General features: G+C 37.3%; 1 protein-coding gene across 1 annotated transcript in view; it reads left to right on the top strand.

Moving 5' to 3' along the window:
* Positions 1-16267, top strand: part of MACROD2 (mono-ADP ribosylhydrolase 2) — a 1996248-nt gene that overhangs the window by 545407 nt on the left and 1434574 nt on the right. The gene's annotated exons all lie outside the window — the stretch shown is intronic.

Raw genomic sequence — 16267 nt, 5'->3', positions numbered from 1 at the left:
CCTAGGCACTAGAATAAATAACTTCAAAGGTGGTCAGCTATTGCACAAGATGAAGCTACTATACCTATTTAGCTCAAATCACCCTCCACCCTCCTCATTTTGTCATCTAATCTTGGTTAGTAAGCTCTTTGTTCAGAAATCTTATACATCTGGACTCTATAATCAAATCTCTATATTTGACTTATCTGCTTCAAGCACTATGTCTAATCCTCTGTATGCAAAAGTGTAATATCAACATATATCCACTTTTCTACTTGTTCTTCTCGCTTTACTTTCTGTTTTATTTTGTTCTTGTTCATGTTATTATTTCTAAAATTTCAAAGTTTATAATATTGGTATATCTTATAACTATAATTTTCACATATTTTAGTTATATATTGTAAATGGTGTTATGTCTGACCTTCAAACCTTTTACAATGAATTCTCTATTTTGTAAGTTGACTGGAGTGACGTTTAAAGATATGAATCATGCATATTTTGTAGATCCCATTGGGAATACTAAAATTCTCAGAGATGTTTCTTGTGTCATCAAATGAAGACAGTAATGGCTGTTGCCATTTTCCTTCTCTGACACTCTGGTGTCAAACAGAGCTCAGGGGTTCACTTAACACTCCAATTTGGAACTTTTTATTTTCTTTATTTTTATTGCTCTTTCTTTTGGCCTCATGAATGTGAAAGTGTTTTAATAGCATTGTAGTCACATATTTAAGTATTCAAACTCTATTACTTAGCCCTTAATAAGTAATATTCTACTTATGCATTTTGACAGGACAAAGATTTTTTGAGCAAAAGAGGACCTGTTTTAAAGACCCTTCTCTAGAGACTTTTAAAAGGCAAAATTGTTAGGATTATGTTAAAAGAACTTTTGATATGTTGAAAGAAGGTGAGCGTGGTAGAGATGGTAGGCAGAAAAGATTGTTTGCTTACCACATTTTTTTTCTTGGAAATAGATAGCTATACTTAATGTACACACACACACACACACACACACACACACACGCACACACACGCACACACACACACACATCAATACACAGGAGTTGGACATGGGGTTAAAAACTGACCTCTAGAATACTACGATGCAGGCATGACTCTGTGGCTGCTTCCCAAGTCATTGAGGAACAAAGAGAGGAAGTGCACCTTGTCCAGGGATTTAGAAGGATAAGAACAGGAAACAATATTAAATTTTACAATATCGCAACTCATTCTATCCAAGATCATTACCCAGCTTTATTCCTTTGCACTCGCTTGCTTTTTTCTCGATTCCTTTATTCTAATGCTAACTGTGTCGAGTCACACTCAACATCCAAGTGCAAAAGGTTATTATTTAAAGAGTTTGAATGTCACTTTTTTTTCTGAAGTGATTTTCTTGAGATTCTGTTATACAATTTATTTTTTTCATCTTCCAGTAGATCTATGTTCATCACAGTGGGTCACATTTTGTCTATTCTGTCACCACCACTTTGGGCAATATTAATTGATTCCTGGTGAATGCCAACACTTATTTTAGCAATAATTACACAGTAATACTTCCAATGTTCATAGAACAGCAAACTAATACAATATATTGAATTTTAATTTGTTTTTTTTTTTAAACCTCTAACTCTCTTCCTGTGAATAAACTTTAGAATTTGACCTTATTACCCTACAAGGAACCTCACAAATTTATTTTAATTGAATACAGGATGTTTTACTAGTACTTTTATTTGAAATACTGGGGATTTTAACAGATGGACTGTCAGATTCAAATGAAGTTTTATTGCTTTATGATAATATGCAGTAATTAAAATATTGTCCAGATAGATTAACACCTACACCCTGGAAGTGTTACAGAGTGGCATCTAAACAGAGGTATATGGTTAATTTGTAATACTGCATATAGGCCAAGGGACATTTCTGTCTATTGTTTTAATTTGTATATAAATCAGATATGAGGAATTATGCACATTCTAAGATAACTAGAGACCTGATGCATGAAATTCATGTAAGAGTAGGCCTTCTTTCACCCAGCTGCTGGCACTGGCTTCCCTCTGGCACCCGGAACCCAGGCTTCTCTCGCAGCCCCGGCTTTGTCCAGAAGGTCGTCAGGAAGGAAGTCTGTATAATTAGAATATTATGCTTTTTTTATTATAGATGATACTGGTTAAATGCATTTTATTATATTTATTTTAATATTTGTAACCTGATTAAAAACCTGCCACTTTCAAATTGTTTTTTCTAAATGTATTGACTTTGGAGATATTGTAGTTCAGTTTTAAGTTGCCTTATGATCATGGACCAGAAACATGGGCAAATATTTTGAAATAATTGCTGAAAATGCTTTTAATATTCTAACATTTAACATTTTCATGGACTTTTTAAATTTTAACAGTGACCTTGAATCCTATGTGTGATTTTGGAAATTTTATATTTTTATTTTCAGTACTGAACAAGATTTCTCCAGGAATTTTTGTTGTTTACTTTGGATAACTCTGTTTGTATAGGTTCCAACTGAAAATATTGTAACGATCAGGAAGGAACAACATTGTGGACACATAAAACACTCCATGTGGATTACTTGAAAATGACAAATCAAAAACTGTCATGTAAGAGAAAAAATATACTTTGAAGTGTAATCGCTAGTGTTGTATCTCTTCTACTACAATTTTAAAAATTCTTTATTGTTGAAAGTATTACATACGTCCCCTTTTTCCCCCATTGACCTCTCCCATCCTGCCTCTGCAACCCCAGGCCCTCACCACCTTATTGTCTGTGTCTATAGATTGTGCATATAAGCATATGAGTTCGTTGGTTGATCTCCCCACCCCACACACACCTTCCCTCTGTGCTTTGACAGTCTGTTTGATGGTTCTATGTCTCTGGTCTATTTTTGTTCATTAGTTTATGTTGTTCATTAAATTCCACATATGAGTGAGATCATGTGATACTTATCTTTCTCTGACTTGCTTATTTTGCCTAGCCTAATGCTCTCTAGGTCCATCCATGCTGTTGGAAATGATAAGAGTTCTTTTTTACAGCTGCATAGTATTCCATGGTATAGATGCATCACAGTTTTTTAATCACTCATTTGCTGATGGGCACTTAGGCTGCTTCTAAATCTTAGCTATTGTAAATTGTGCTGCTATATGAACATAGGGGTGAATATATCCTTTCTGATTAGTGTTTCAGGCTTCTTAGGTTATATTCATACTAATAGAAGTGGGATCACTGGGTCAAATGGGAGTTCCATTTTTAATTTTTTGAGGAAACTCCAAACTGTTTTCCACAGTGGTTGCACCAGTCTGCATTCCCACCAGCAGTGCACAATGGTTCCTTTTTCTCCCCATCCTCACCAACACTTGTCGTTTGTTGATTTGTTGATGCTAGCCATTCTGACAGTTGTTGTTTTGATTTGCATCTCTCAAATGATTACTGACTTTGAGCCTTTTTTCATATGCCTTTTGTCCTTCTGTATGTCCACTTTGGCACTTTGGAGAACTGTCTATTTAGGTCCTTTGTCCATTTTTAATTGCATTGTTTATCTTCCTTTTGTTAAGTTGTATGCATTCCCTGTAAATTTTTGAAATTAATCCCTTATCGGATATAACATTGGCAAATATCTTCTCCCATGCAGTGTTGATGGTTTATTTTGTTGTGCAGAAGGTTTTAATTTTGATCCAGTCCCATTTATTTATTTTCTCTTTAGTTTCCATTGTCCTAGGAGATGTATCCGTAAATAATATTGCTACGAGAAATGTCTGAGATTTTGCTGCCAATGGTTTCTACTACAATTTAAATCACACTCCTCAGGTCCTGCATAAAGAATGAACTTGGGAGTCAGATTTAAAATAATTGGGATGAGAAACATAAAATGCCCAATAAATTATTCTCCTAAAAATTATAAGACTAGGTCAAGGAAGTCAATCAACTGTATGTGAGGCATGATCTTTTATACTTTTTGAACTTTAACAGTCCTTAGCAATAATCTGCAATATACTAATTTTAACAAGACGCACTATTGCCATCTGGACATGGAGGGTAGAACTTTTGGCTCTGGATGAGGTAAAGGCAGGATGATTAGATAGATGTGTTGGCTGAAAACTCCCTTTTTTAATGTCTTGGGATTTGGGATATAAAAACCATTGGACATAATTTTGAAACATCTGTGCTTTTTGTGATCCTCCACATGAAAATAGATTAGGAAATGGAGTGTCCTCAAGTATCACTTTGTTGCAGTGATAAAAAAAAAAAATGTTCATTTTGTCCAAATATGTAAATGGAGTCAAATTCACTTCTTAGTAAAAAACCTATTACAACAAACATGTAACTTGCATTTTTATTTCTACATTCTCTTGCTTAATATGGTTTATTTATTATTTATGCAAATAATAACTTCCAACAGGGAGGTAAGGGATTGTACACTAAAAAGGTATAGATATAATAAAAATACGAACATTCTCTAACTCATCATGATAGCAAAAGGATGATTATACCAAAACTCATTTGTCAGGGATAGCAATAGTAGTTGAGTGTAAAAATTGGGCCTATACACTCTGACCTTGTGTTATATTCTTACTGTTTAAAATTGGTATTCAACTACCTTTTGAATGCATGTCCCACTTCTGGAAGTAAAGAGAAGTGAGAATGTTGATGAATCTAACCCCCTAGACCAGTGGTTCTCAACCTTTCTAATGCCGCAACCCTTTAATACAGTTCCTCATGTTGTGGTGACCCCCAACCATAAAATTATTTTCGTTGCTACTTCATAACTGTAATTTTGCTACTGTTATGAATCATAATGTAAATATCTGTGTTTTCCGATGGTTTTAAGCGACCCTGCTAGTGGTTCTCAACCTGTGGGTCTCAAAATTAAAACCTTCTGCACAACAAAATAAACCATCAACAAAGAAAGGTTGAGAACCACTGCTGTAGAGCCTAAGACCATCGGAAAACACAGATATTTACATTACGATTCATTAACAGTAGCAAAATTACAGTTATGAAGTAGCAACGAAAATAATTTTATAGTTGGGGGTCACCACAACATGAGGAACTGTATTAAAGTGTTGCGGCATTAGAAAGGTTGAGAACCACTGCCCTAGACCTCCAGATTGTGCAAATTTAAACTGAATGGGTCTGCTCTCCCCTTCTGTCTAGGTCTCTTGGCTTCCTGGTTGTTTCTGTCCTCTGGCTCTTTCTTCCCTGCTCAGGGAGGGGATTCTGCAGGAAAGCCTCTCTCTGTTATTTGTTGCCTGGCATTGCTGCCAGCTCTCTCTCTCCCAGGGGCCTAGGCTGTCTTCTTCTCTGGTGCTCTGCTGTCTTGCTTTGAAACTCTTGGGAAAAGTTAGTGCCCTCTGCACTATTCTGACCATCTCTGTTCAATGATTTGCAAGCAGTGTGTCTGCCCTGTTCCTCCCGGACCTGATTTCCCTCAGTTGTCATCCTTGACCTAGAATGAGCAGGACCTGCAATCACAACCTCCCTCAGCCTAGACTGGATTGTGAACCTTCTCCTTGGAGGACTGGGTTGGAATTGAGCTTAATTCTGTCTCTACCTTCCAGTGCTCCTAATTCATTTTCTATAAGCATCACCACTGGGGTCATTCCCTCCTCCTCTGCCTGCCTGACTGAGTGGTGGCATAACGTGAGGGTATGTTAGTCCCTTGCAGGTGGAAAATCTCTGCATAAGCTTCTAGGAAGCCAAGTTCAGAATAGAAAACATGATGAGTTACAAAGCATTCAGAGTATAAAGAAAGCAAATGCACCAGTTGACGGGAGACAGCAACTCCTCCTAAAGGGAACTGGGATCTTTCTTTATATTTAGGAAAAACTCTTCTTTATTTTAATAGATCATATATTTAAAGGTTAAAAACACCACAGCACATCTATTAGAATAACTAAAATTTTTAGATGTTGAATATAACAAATGCAGGTGAGAATGCAGAGAAACTGGATCTCTCTCATCATTGTTGGTATGAAAATACAACGGTAAAACCATTCTGTAAAGGAATTTGGAAGTTTATTTTCTTATTAATTAAAATTGTTATATTGAGATATTTGTGGTTTTGCATGCAGTTGTAAAGAATAATACAGATATTTCACATATGCCTTACCCAGTTTCCTTCACTGGTAACACTTTGCAGAACTGTAGTACAATATCAGTTCTCTATATGGTTCTTTCTCTTTTTTTGCATTCTATTTCTTTGCAGCGAGGTTTTAATTTTTCATATAAAACTATAGCCCAATCTCATTGACAGGCTATTGATATTTACAGTTAAGATATAGAACACTTCTGTCACCTCAAGGATCCCTCATGTTTTTTCTGGCCATACTCATATCCCTTCCACTCCATCCCTTCCTTAACCCTCTGCCATGCCAAGAATGTTAAACAAATGGAATACTATAGTAGGTAACTTTAGTATTGGCTTTATTCCTACCAGCATATTTCTCTAGAGATTTATTCAGGTGGCTGCATGTATCAATAGTTGCTATATTTATGTTGTTGAGTAGTATTCCATGGTATAAATGTACCGAATTCATTTCACCATTCACCCATTGAAGGGCATCTGTGTTGTTTTTAGTTTTTGGTTATTTTGAATATAAAGACTCATGTTTAAGTTTTTGTGCCAAAATTTTTTTCATTTCTCTGGGTTAAATGCCCAAAAGTGCAATTGTTATATTGTATGGTTGTTACATGTTTATTTTTTACAGAAACAGCAAGAATATTTTCCATTGATTCTGTAGCATTTTACATTCCCACCAGTAATGTGTGAGCGATCCAGTTTCTTTGCTTCCTAACCCGCATTTCATATTGCAACTATTTTTTATCTATGCCATTCTGGTAGGTGTATAGCTTTAATTTGCATTTGCCTAATGACTGATCTTTTCACTTGCTTATTTGCCTTTAGTCTATCTTCTCCAGTGAAATGTCTCTTCATATCTTTTGCTCATTTTCTAATTAAATTGATTTTTGTTGTTTGTTTGTTTTTTGTCATCTGTAATTCTTTTACAATTCTTTATTGTTGTAAGTACTATATATGCCTCCCTTTTCCTCCCCTTAATCCCCTCCAGCTCACTCCAACCCCAGCCCCAGGCCTGAATTCACCACCTTATTGTCTGTGTCCATATATGCATACAAAGTCTTTGGTTGATTACATCCCACCCACCCACCCTCCCCTGCCTTTCTCTGAGATTCCATACTCTGTTCCAAGCTTCCAATGTCTCTGGATCCACTCAGTTCATCAGTTTATTTTGTTACTTAGATGCCACAAATGAGTTTAAATCATGTGATACTTGTCTTTCTCTGACTGACTTATTTCACTTAGCATGGTACTCTCCAGGTGCCTCCATGCTGCCTCAATGGGTAAGAGATTCTTTTTTACTGCTGCAGTTTTGAGAGTTCTTTATATATTCTAGCTATTAGTGCTTTGTTGGATATGGGGTTTGCAAATATTTTCTCTTAAAAGGGTCTTTCACAGAACAAAAGCTTTAAGTTTTGATGAACTCCAAATTTCATTTTATGGATCATGATTTTAGTATCAAGCATAAGAACTAGGCTTATCCCTCAATTCCAAAGATTTTCTCCTATTTTTTCTGAAAGTTTTACCTTTAAGTCTATGATTTACTTCAAGCTAAATTTTATATAAGTTGTGAAACATGGGCTGTGATTCATTTTTATTTCAATGGATGTCTAATTGCTCTAGCACTATTTCTTGAAAAGGCTATTCTTCCTTAATGTAATATGTTTTTGTTCTTCTGTCAAGAATCCTTTGGCATATCCATGTGGGTTTGTTTCTGAGTTCTCTAGTCTTTCTGTTCCAATGTTATCTATGTCTCTATCCCTCCACCAATACCACAGTCTTGATTTTTGTAACTTATCACAGTTTACTGGTATTGTAATTTTTATCAGTTCAAGTAAGTATAGAAATCTTCCTTCCTTTTACATCCCTTTACCCTCCCCTATTTATAATACAAATATCTTATTTCAATTAATTAATTATTTTATTGTCTAAAGTTTTAGATATGTCTCTTTTTCCCCCAACTAACACCCCAGCCATATCCACCCCGGGCAAGCCCCCACTGCCCAGTGTCTTTGTCCATTGGTTATGCTAATATGCATGCATATAAGTCCTTTGGTTGTTCTCTAACCTCTTCTCCCCTACCATTTGTCTCTGTATCTATTCTTGTTCATCAAATTATGTTGATCATTATATCCTACATATGAGTGAGATCATGTGATATTTATCTTTGTCTGACTGGCTTATTTCACTTAGCATAATGCTCTCTAGGTCCATCCATGCTGTTGCAAATGGTAAAAGTCCCTTCTTTTTTATAGCAGCATAGTATTCCATTGTGTAGATGTACCATAGTTTTTTAATCCACTCATCTGCTTATGGGCACTTAGGCTGTTACCAAATCTTAGCTATGGTGAATTGTGCTGCTATGAACATAGGGGTGCATATATCCTTTCTGATTGGTGTTTCTGGTTTCTTGGGATATAGTCCTAGAAGTGGGATTACTGGATCAAATGGGAGTTCCATTTTTTAACTTTTTGAGGACACTCCATACTGTCTTCCACAGTGGCTGCACCAGTCTGCATTCCCACCAGCAGTGTAGGAGGGTTCCTTTTTCTCCACATCCTTACCAGCACTTGTCATTTGTTGATTTGTTGATGATAGCCATTCTGACAGGTGTGAGATGGTATCTTATTGTTGTTTTGATTTTCATTTCTTGGATGATTAGTGACTTTGAGCATTATTTTCATACTAGAGGCCCAGTGCATGATTGAATCATGCACGTGTAGGGTCCTCTACACGCTTTTGCTTTCGATCACGGGGGAGCTGGGTGCCTGTCTGCTGGTGCACCAGGCCTTTCAGAAGCCTCCAGCACGGCGGAGGCTTCTGAAAGGCCTGGTGCCGGAGCAGACAGGCACCCAGCTCCCCCGCTTTTGATGCTCCGCGGTGGGACGTGAGCTCGCTGCCCCTGAGGCCCCTTCTGTGCTGCAGCACAGCCATGGCGCAGACGCTGAGCTCAAGCTGCCGCTGGCGATTGGGTCGAGCCGCCAATCAGCCACCCTGGCCACCCCGAGTCCCGCCCCCCCGCGCCTCCTGGCCAATCACGGGCATAGCGAAGGTACGGTCAATTTGCATATTTGTCTATTATTAGGTAGGATGTCTCTAGACCTTCTGTATGAAACTAGATCACCAACTTACACCATACACAAAAACAAACTCAAAATGGCTAAAGGACTTAAATGTAAGACAGGAAACCATAAAAATCCTACAAGACTCCATAGTCAGCAAAATAGCAGACATATGTCGTAGCAATATCTTTACAGACACAGCTCTTAGGACAATGGAGACTAAGGAGAACATAAACGAATGAGACTACATCAAAATAAAAAGCTTCAGCACAGCAAAAGAAATCATCAACAAAACACCAAGAAAGCCCACTGCATGGGAGAACATATTTGCCAATGATATTTCCGATAAGGGATTAATCTCCAAAATTTACAGAGAACTCATACAACTTAACAAAAGGAAGATAAACGAACCAATAAAAAATGAGCAAAGGATCTAAATAGATACTTTTCGAAAGAGGACATCCTACCTAATAATAGAAAAATATGCAAATTGACCGCACCTTTGCTACACCCAAGCCACGCCCACCAGCCAAGCCACACCCATCAACCAATCAGGACAAGTATGCAAATTACCCCAACAAAGATGGCGGCTCATTTGCATATCAAGACAGCGTAGAAAGAAGCCAAGAGCTGCAGATGGGAGCAAAGCTGCGGAGAAGCAAGCAAGCCGGGGGGGAGGAGAAGGGAGGAGCGGAGGCGGGGCCGGGGAAGAAGGGAAAAGAAGGCTGGCTGGCGGAGAAGGTGGGGCAAGGGAGAAGGGAGGAGCTCAGGCGGGGTGGGGGACAAGGGTGGAGAGCAGGCAGGGCGGGGTAGCGTGCAGCAGGAAACCCTATTGCAGGATTTTTCCTCCAAGGGGAACGCTAGTATATTATAAATATCTCAACTATTTCCTCTATGTACATTTAAAACCATAGTAGATAGGGTTATAATTTTTGCTTCAACCATAATACAGAATTTAGAAAACTCACGAGGAGAAGGAAAACCTGTTGTGTTTACCCATACTTTTTCTTGACTTGTCTTTTCTTCTACCTGATGGTCCCATGTTTCTATTTTCATCTTTCACTGCCTGCTTATTTTAGCCAATCTTGTAGGGCAAATCTGCTGGCTACAAATTCTGTTAGTTTTCTTTAATCTGAGAATGTGCTGATTTTCCCTTTATTCCTGAAGAATACTTCTATTAGATATAAAATTTGGGGTCTTTCAACTCTTAAGATAAATTTGTGCCACTTTCTTGTAATCTTCATCATTTAAATGAGAAATCCACTGTCATTTGAATTATTTTTCCCTTATAAATAAGATAATTATTTTTCTCTGCTACTTTCAAGATTTTTTTCTTTGTCTTTAGTTTTTAGGAGTCTAATTATAATGTGTGGTGGCATGGATCTTTTGAGATGATCCCAATTAAGGTTTTTTCAGCTTTTTGAATCTATAGGTTTATGTCTCTTGCTAAATTTGAGAAGTTTTCAACCTTTATTTCTTCCAGTACTCTTTTAGCTCTGCCCTCTTTCTCCTCTGGCTGAAGGACTCACATTATGCAAATGCTAGGTCCCTGCAGCTCTGTGTTTTTGTTTTCCTAGTTTATTTTCTCTGTGTTATTCAGATTTGATCATTCTCTTGTTTTATTTTCCAGTTTACTGATTCTTTCTTCTGTACCCTTCCTTGTTTAGCTCACTCTCTGGGCTTTTATTTTGGTTATTCTGTGTTTCAGTTCTAAAATTTCCACTTGACTCATTTTATGTCTTCTACTTCTTTGCTTAGACTTTCTATTTTCTTCACTTGTTTGAAGTGTATGATTACTCACTGAAGCATTTTTATCATGGATGCTTTACGTCTGTGTCAGGTAATGATAACATCTGTGCCATCTTGGTATTGGCATTTATTGATCATTATTTTTCATGCAGTTTGATATCTTACTGGTTTTGGCTGTGATGAGTGATCTTTTTTATTGACACCTGAACATTTTTGTATTATGTTACAACTCTGGATTTTATTTAAACCTGTTTTAATTAAATTCCCCTGACACTTCTCTGGCAGGGGAAGTGGGGACACTGACTAAATACTGCCAGGGAGAAATACAATTCAGGCATGCTACCGTGTCTTTTTTCACACCCAAGGATGGGCCTTCTCATTACTTCTGGGTGGGAATAGATGGCCTGGATCCTGTTGTGGTCTCCATTTATCATCCTAACTATGTAGTTAATAATAGAAAAAGAGCAAAATGGAGGCCAAACATTTTAAGTGTGGTCAACAAAGCAGCTTCAGGAAGATACAGCTTCAGGCTCCCCAGGGAACCACCTGTCCATTCCCTGCAGATCACTGGGGAAAGGGTTTGAACAAAAGAGGAGTCAATGAATTTGGAGTGGAATAGGGGAGGTGCTTGCCTGTTAATCTAGCCTGGGAAAAGACCATTGGCTAGAAAGGTGGACCCCAATGCAGGTCTGTGAAATCTTGGAAGGTTAAAATATCCAAAGAGTTTCTTTTCTCACTTGCCTTCTAGTTCTCTCTCATTCTCTTGCTCCATGACCCACACTCGCCCCTTTGTTAGCCTGCCATGTAGCCTTAGCAGCTGCATGCCCCATGGCCATGGGGACCCCACACACAATGACTGCAGCTAGGAACACAAGCTAACCTAGCCAAATGTCAGATTGGACTGCGCTTTAATGTGGAGCAGTAATTCTGGGCAGTGGCCTTAATTCTAGCTCTGCTGAGGACACAGCTGGAAGGATGTGACAAAAGGATGAAGATGGGACTTTGGAGGAAAACTCCCTTAAGTTTACATCATTAATAAAGCTTTTCTCAAAATCCCATCCTCTGGGGGCCTCAGTAAATTCTTTTCCCCTCACCCCAAGAGTTTCACTTCCACCAATAACACAGTGATGCTGTGTAAGCTTCTATCATCTGATGAGGATGAAAGTCTAGCTTCCTGATTGGCATACTCTGATCTCTTCTGTAATGGGTGTGGGGGGTTGGAATTGCCTCATTGCAGCCTCACAAAGGAGGAGGTCTCTGCTCCGTACTATGCCTTGCTGGTGGAGTGAGGCATAGTTTTGTGTGTGTGTGTTTTCCTGTTATGTTAGGCTGGAATATACTGGCTATATAAAATGTTGTCTTGTCTGGCAGTAGGCTTTTGTTGGACTTTTTCTTTTATGTCTCCATCCATGGGCATTTCTGGGTTACCAATATCTTTGGCTCTAAGTTTGGAATATATGGGGCAAGGAGGGAACTCAGCACTCTTGTCATTTTTTTGCTCTTGTCTGTCTTTTTTATTCCATTTTTCAGAGCGGTCTTGTTGGGTTTTTGTTATTTGTTTGCTTGCATTTTTTGATTATTCATAATGTCCAGAGTTTTTAGTTGTTTATAGCATGGGAAATAAAGAAAATTGCATCTACTATATCTTCCCAGAAATGGAAACAGCAGCTTCTTATAAAGTTAAAGATAAATCTTTATTTAATCCAACAATTGCCCTTTTGAACACTTGACTCAGAGAAATGAAGACTTATATTCACACAAAAATATGGCATGGAAGTTTCAATAGTTTTATTTGTAATGGCCAAAGATTGGACACAAGCCAGTGTCCTTCTTTGGACAAATGGGTAAAAAACAGTGGTATGTCCACACATGGAATACTATTCAGTAATGAAAAGGAACAAACTCTTGATGTATGCAACTACTTGGATGAATCTCAATAGCATTATAGTAGACAGGGAAAAAAAAGCCAATTTCTTTTTTTAAAAATTTTTTAAAAAAATATATTTTATTGGTTTTTTACAGAGAGGAAGAGAGAGTTAGAGACATCGATGAGAGAGAAACATCAATCAGCTGCCTCCTGCACACCCCCTACTGGGGATGTGCCCGCAACCAAGGTACATGCCCCTGACCGGAATCAAACCTGGAACCCTTGAGTCCGCAGGCCGATGCTCTATCCACTGAGCCACACCGGTTAGGGCACCAATTTCTAATAGTGACATATTGTATGATTCTATTTATATAACATTCTAAAAGTTACAAAATTAAAACCAATGCAGTTTCACTAGTTGTCAGGTTTGGGTTGGGAAAAGGATATTGCTATTAAGGGTTAATACAATACAGTTTCTCTGTGGTGATGGAACAATTCTGTATTTGACTGTTGTGATATATATTCAAATTTCTACTTGTGATGAATTTCATGGAACTACACAAAGACACAACACAAATTAGTGCATGTAAAAACTGTTAAAAATCTATGTAAGATCTGCATCCAAGTGAATTACATTGTACCCATGTGAATTTCCTGTTTTTTGACATTGTGCTATGGTTATATTTATTATGGTTATGTTCATTGGGGAAAGCTGGTGAAAGGTAACCAGGAGCTCTATGTATTTGTGCAACTTCTTGTGAGTCTTAAACTACTAGTATTTCAAAATCAAAAGTTATAATAAAAAATAATAGCTTATAACAATGCTTTAAAAGATTTTTAAAAATTGAAATGTTGGCTACACAGAAAGTTAAAATGTTTTATATGGTGTATTGATTGTTCTATATTTTTCCCTTCTCCCACTTAGAATCCTCTATGTTCTTCTCTGGCTAACCCCTTGCCCCAAGAGGCTAACTTTTATTGACTGTGTCACCTAGCCACCTCTTCTTCCACATCTCCAGCTTTTATCAGACTCTGCTAGTTACTTTCTCTCTTCTTCTTCCAAAGACCTAGCAGTAGAGGCAGCTCTTTTTTATTGTTAGTACCTTTGTTGGTTTCTGTAACCCTGCCTGCAACTCTGGCCATAGCCCTTTTATTTAATACTTTTTCAGTTAAAACCTTTGAGTGTGCTACCTGTTCCTGTCAGTCCCCTGATATATTTGGCAAAAAAAGAGATAAATTAAATGGAATTACATATGATTTGTAACTCATATGAAAACAGATTTACTCTCCCTAGTATACAAAGAGTTTCTACAAAAGGATAATAAGAAAGCTAACAACCAAAAGAAAAATGGGCAAAGGTATGAACAAGCAGAAGAGAAATTCCAGATGGCCAAAAACATGTGAAAATATGTGCCCACATTAGTATTTAGAGAAATACAAATTAAAACAACAATGAAATAATTTTTTTACTTATATGATGGGGTCAGATTTCCATTTAGGACTGAAAAATTATTCTTGCTACTGAGAGTGTGGGTGGCTGACAACTCTCAATTGATTCCTTCTCCAAGAACGTTTCTCAGTCAGAGAGAGAGGTCTTGACCAAGATTATGCCCTCTCCCTGAGTTGGATTCATGATGTGAGATACAGAAGTCCAACTCTGCCTCCAGGCTCAACAACTCTAAAGGGCTATTTTCCAGGGAACCCAACCCACAGCACAGCATGTGTGAGCCTGTATGGGCATAGAAACTCATAGTGTGAATTGTTGCAGTCTCTTTTTGGAAAACAATCTCACATAATCAGTTAAAAAGATAAACATATATCTTCTGACTTACAATCTTAATTTTCAGAGTTAAAAACAAGAAAAGAGTACACAAGGATATATGTGTATACCATGTACACTGCAATTATATTTACTAGATTAAGTGAAAGCCTAAATATGTGTATATAGAGAAATGATCTACCAATAGAGGAAAGCTATGTCTATGATTTGAGATTATTAGGAGGGTACTAAGAAGAATGAATAGATGTGTATCTGATGGAATGCTGAGGATACCTAAATATCAGTGATATAATGTAGAATAATAATAAAAGAAGAAAAGCAAGTTACAGATGTGTATGGGAGTGCATATGTACATTGGCCCTGCTATAGCTCATGGAAGATCAACAAATATCAGTGACTGTTCGAAGAACATGTTTTATTGGGGCTGCTCTTCAGCCAAAACGTGCTTGCCTGGCCATGCTTGTTATTGATGGTGATGACCACTCTGATTGGCTGGGTGTGTATCCTGTTTAGTCACTGCCTGTGCTATTCTGGTTAATTATTTTGATTTTATCTCTGCCTATAAAGCATATTGTCAGCTGACTGACAATGTTTGAAAGCCTGTTTATATATAGAGTTGGCAACAGAAACAACAATGTAAAGATTCAGTAAGTCACATTTGTATTCAGATTGTGCCAGGCATTTGGATAGAAAAGGAAATAATTCAACTGAGATATTATATTATATTACAAATATAAGTAATTAGAATTATAATTAAAACTCCTAATTCTATCTGGTAAGCTCCCTATAATAGACACTCCTTTTGCATTTTGAATTGCATATAGAAAGAGAGAAAGATTGTACATTTTATAATTGAATAGTGACAGAGCATTATTTCTTATTACTCCCACCATGGGCTTCTGGAGTATTGGAGCGTATATTTAGCAGTGCCAAATTCTGAAGTTTAGGAGATACTGTTGTAAAGCATAACATACATTAGAGATGCATTGGGAAGAGAGAAAGGTGACATTTTATTAAGGACTTTGAGTTAGTTGGTGGAGTAATAAGCTTATTTTGAGTGTTGTATGATTTATATTACCTTTCTACTGGATAAAATCCAATAGTAGAATGAGAGAGTATTTTGATTCATTTTATAAGTAAATAGATGGTTATTTAAATAAATACAGGGTGAGGCAAAAGTATGTAGGTTTACAGTTGTGAGTAGGCAAAAACACAGTTCACCCTTGTATTAATATCTATTAATTATTGTATTATTTTCTGTACAAACAACTGTAAGCCTACTTTTGCCCCACCCTGCATTTGCAGGCTAGAGTTTGCTCGTTTGTATTTGATATGACCTGACACTGCAGAAGGGCAAAGGATCTCATTATCACCCAGGTCTTTACAAGAAAGGGTCCCCAGTGCATGACGTGGCAATTTGTCGCCTATATTCGGATGGATTTAGACAAAAGCTTGCATCATTTAGAGTTCAGTTCCTTTGACAGTACCTTTTAACATCTTTCTCATTGTTCCATTTGTGGGTCACTGAAAAGCATTCATGAAGACTTTGTGGTTTAGGGAGCAAGTGAGGCTGTTGTCTAATTTGTTGTAATTGCTTAACTCACTCAAATAGTTTAATTTACCTCCGAATATGTTCAGCAGCTTAGAAGAGAGTTGTTTGTTCAAACATGAAATCCTTATAATTAGAAAAAAGTTATATGGGTTTGTGTTATATAAACTATAGCAAACTTTCTTCCTAATTTAATTAATGT

The sequence above is a fragment of the Eptesicus fuscus genome, chromosome 12 (assembly GCF_027574615.1).
Source record: "Eptesicus fuscus isolate TK198812 chromosome 12, DD_ASM_mEF_20220401, whole genome shotgun sequence".
Classification (NCBI taxonomy): Eukaryota; Metazoa; Chordata; class Mammalia; order Chiroptera; family Vespertilionidae; genus Eptesicus; species Eptesicus fuscus.
Note: the sequence above shows the minus strand (reverse complement) of the source record. Positions and strands in the feature narration are given on the sequence as shown.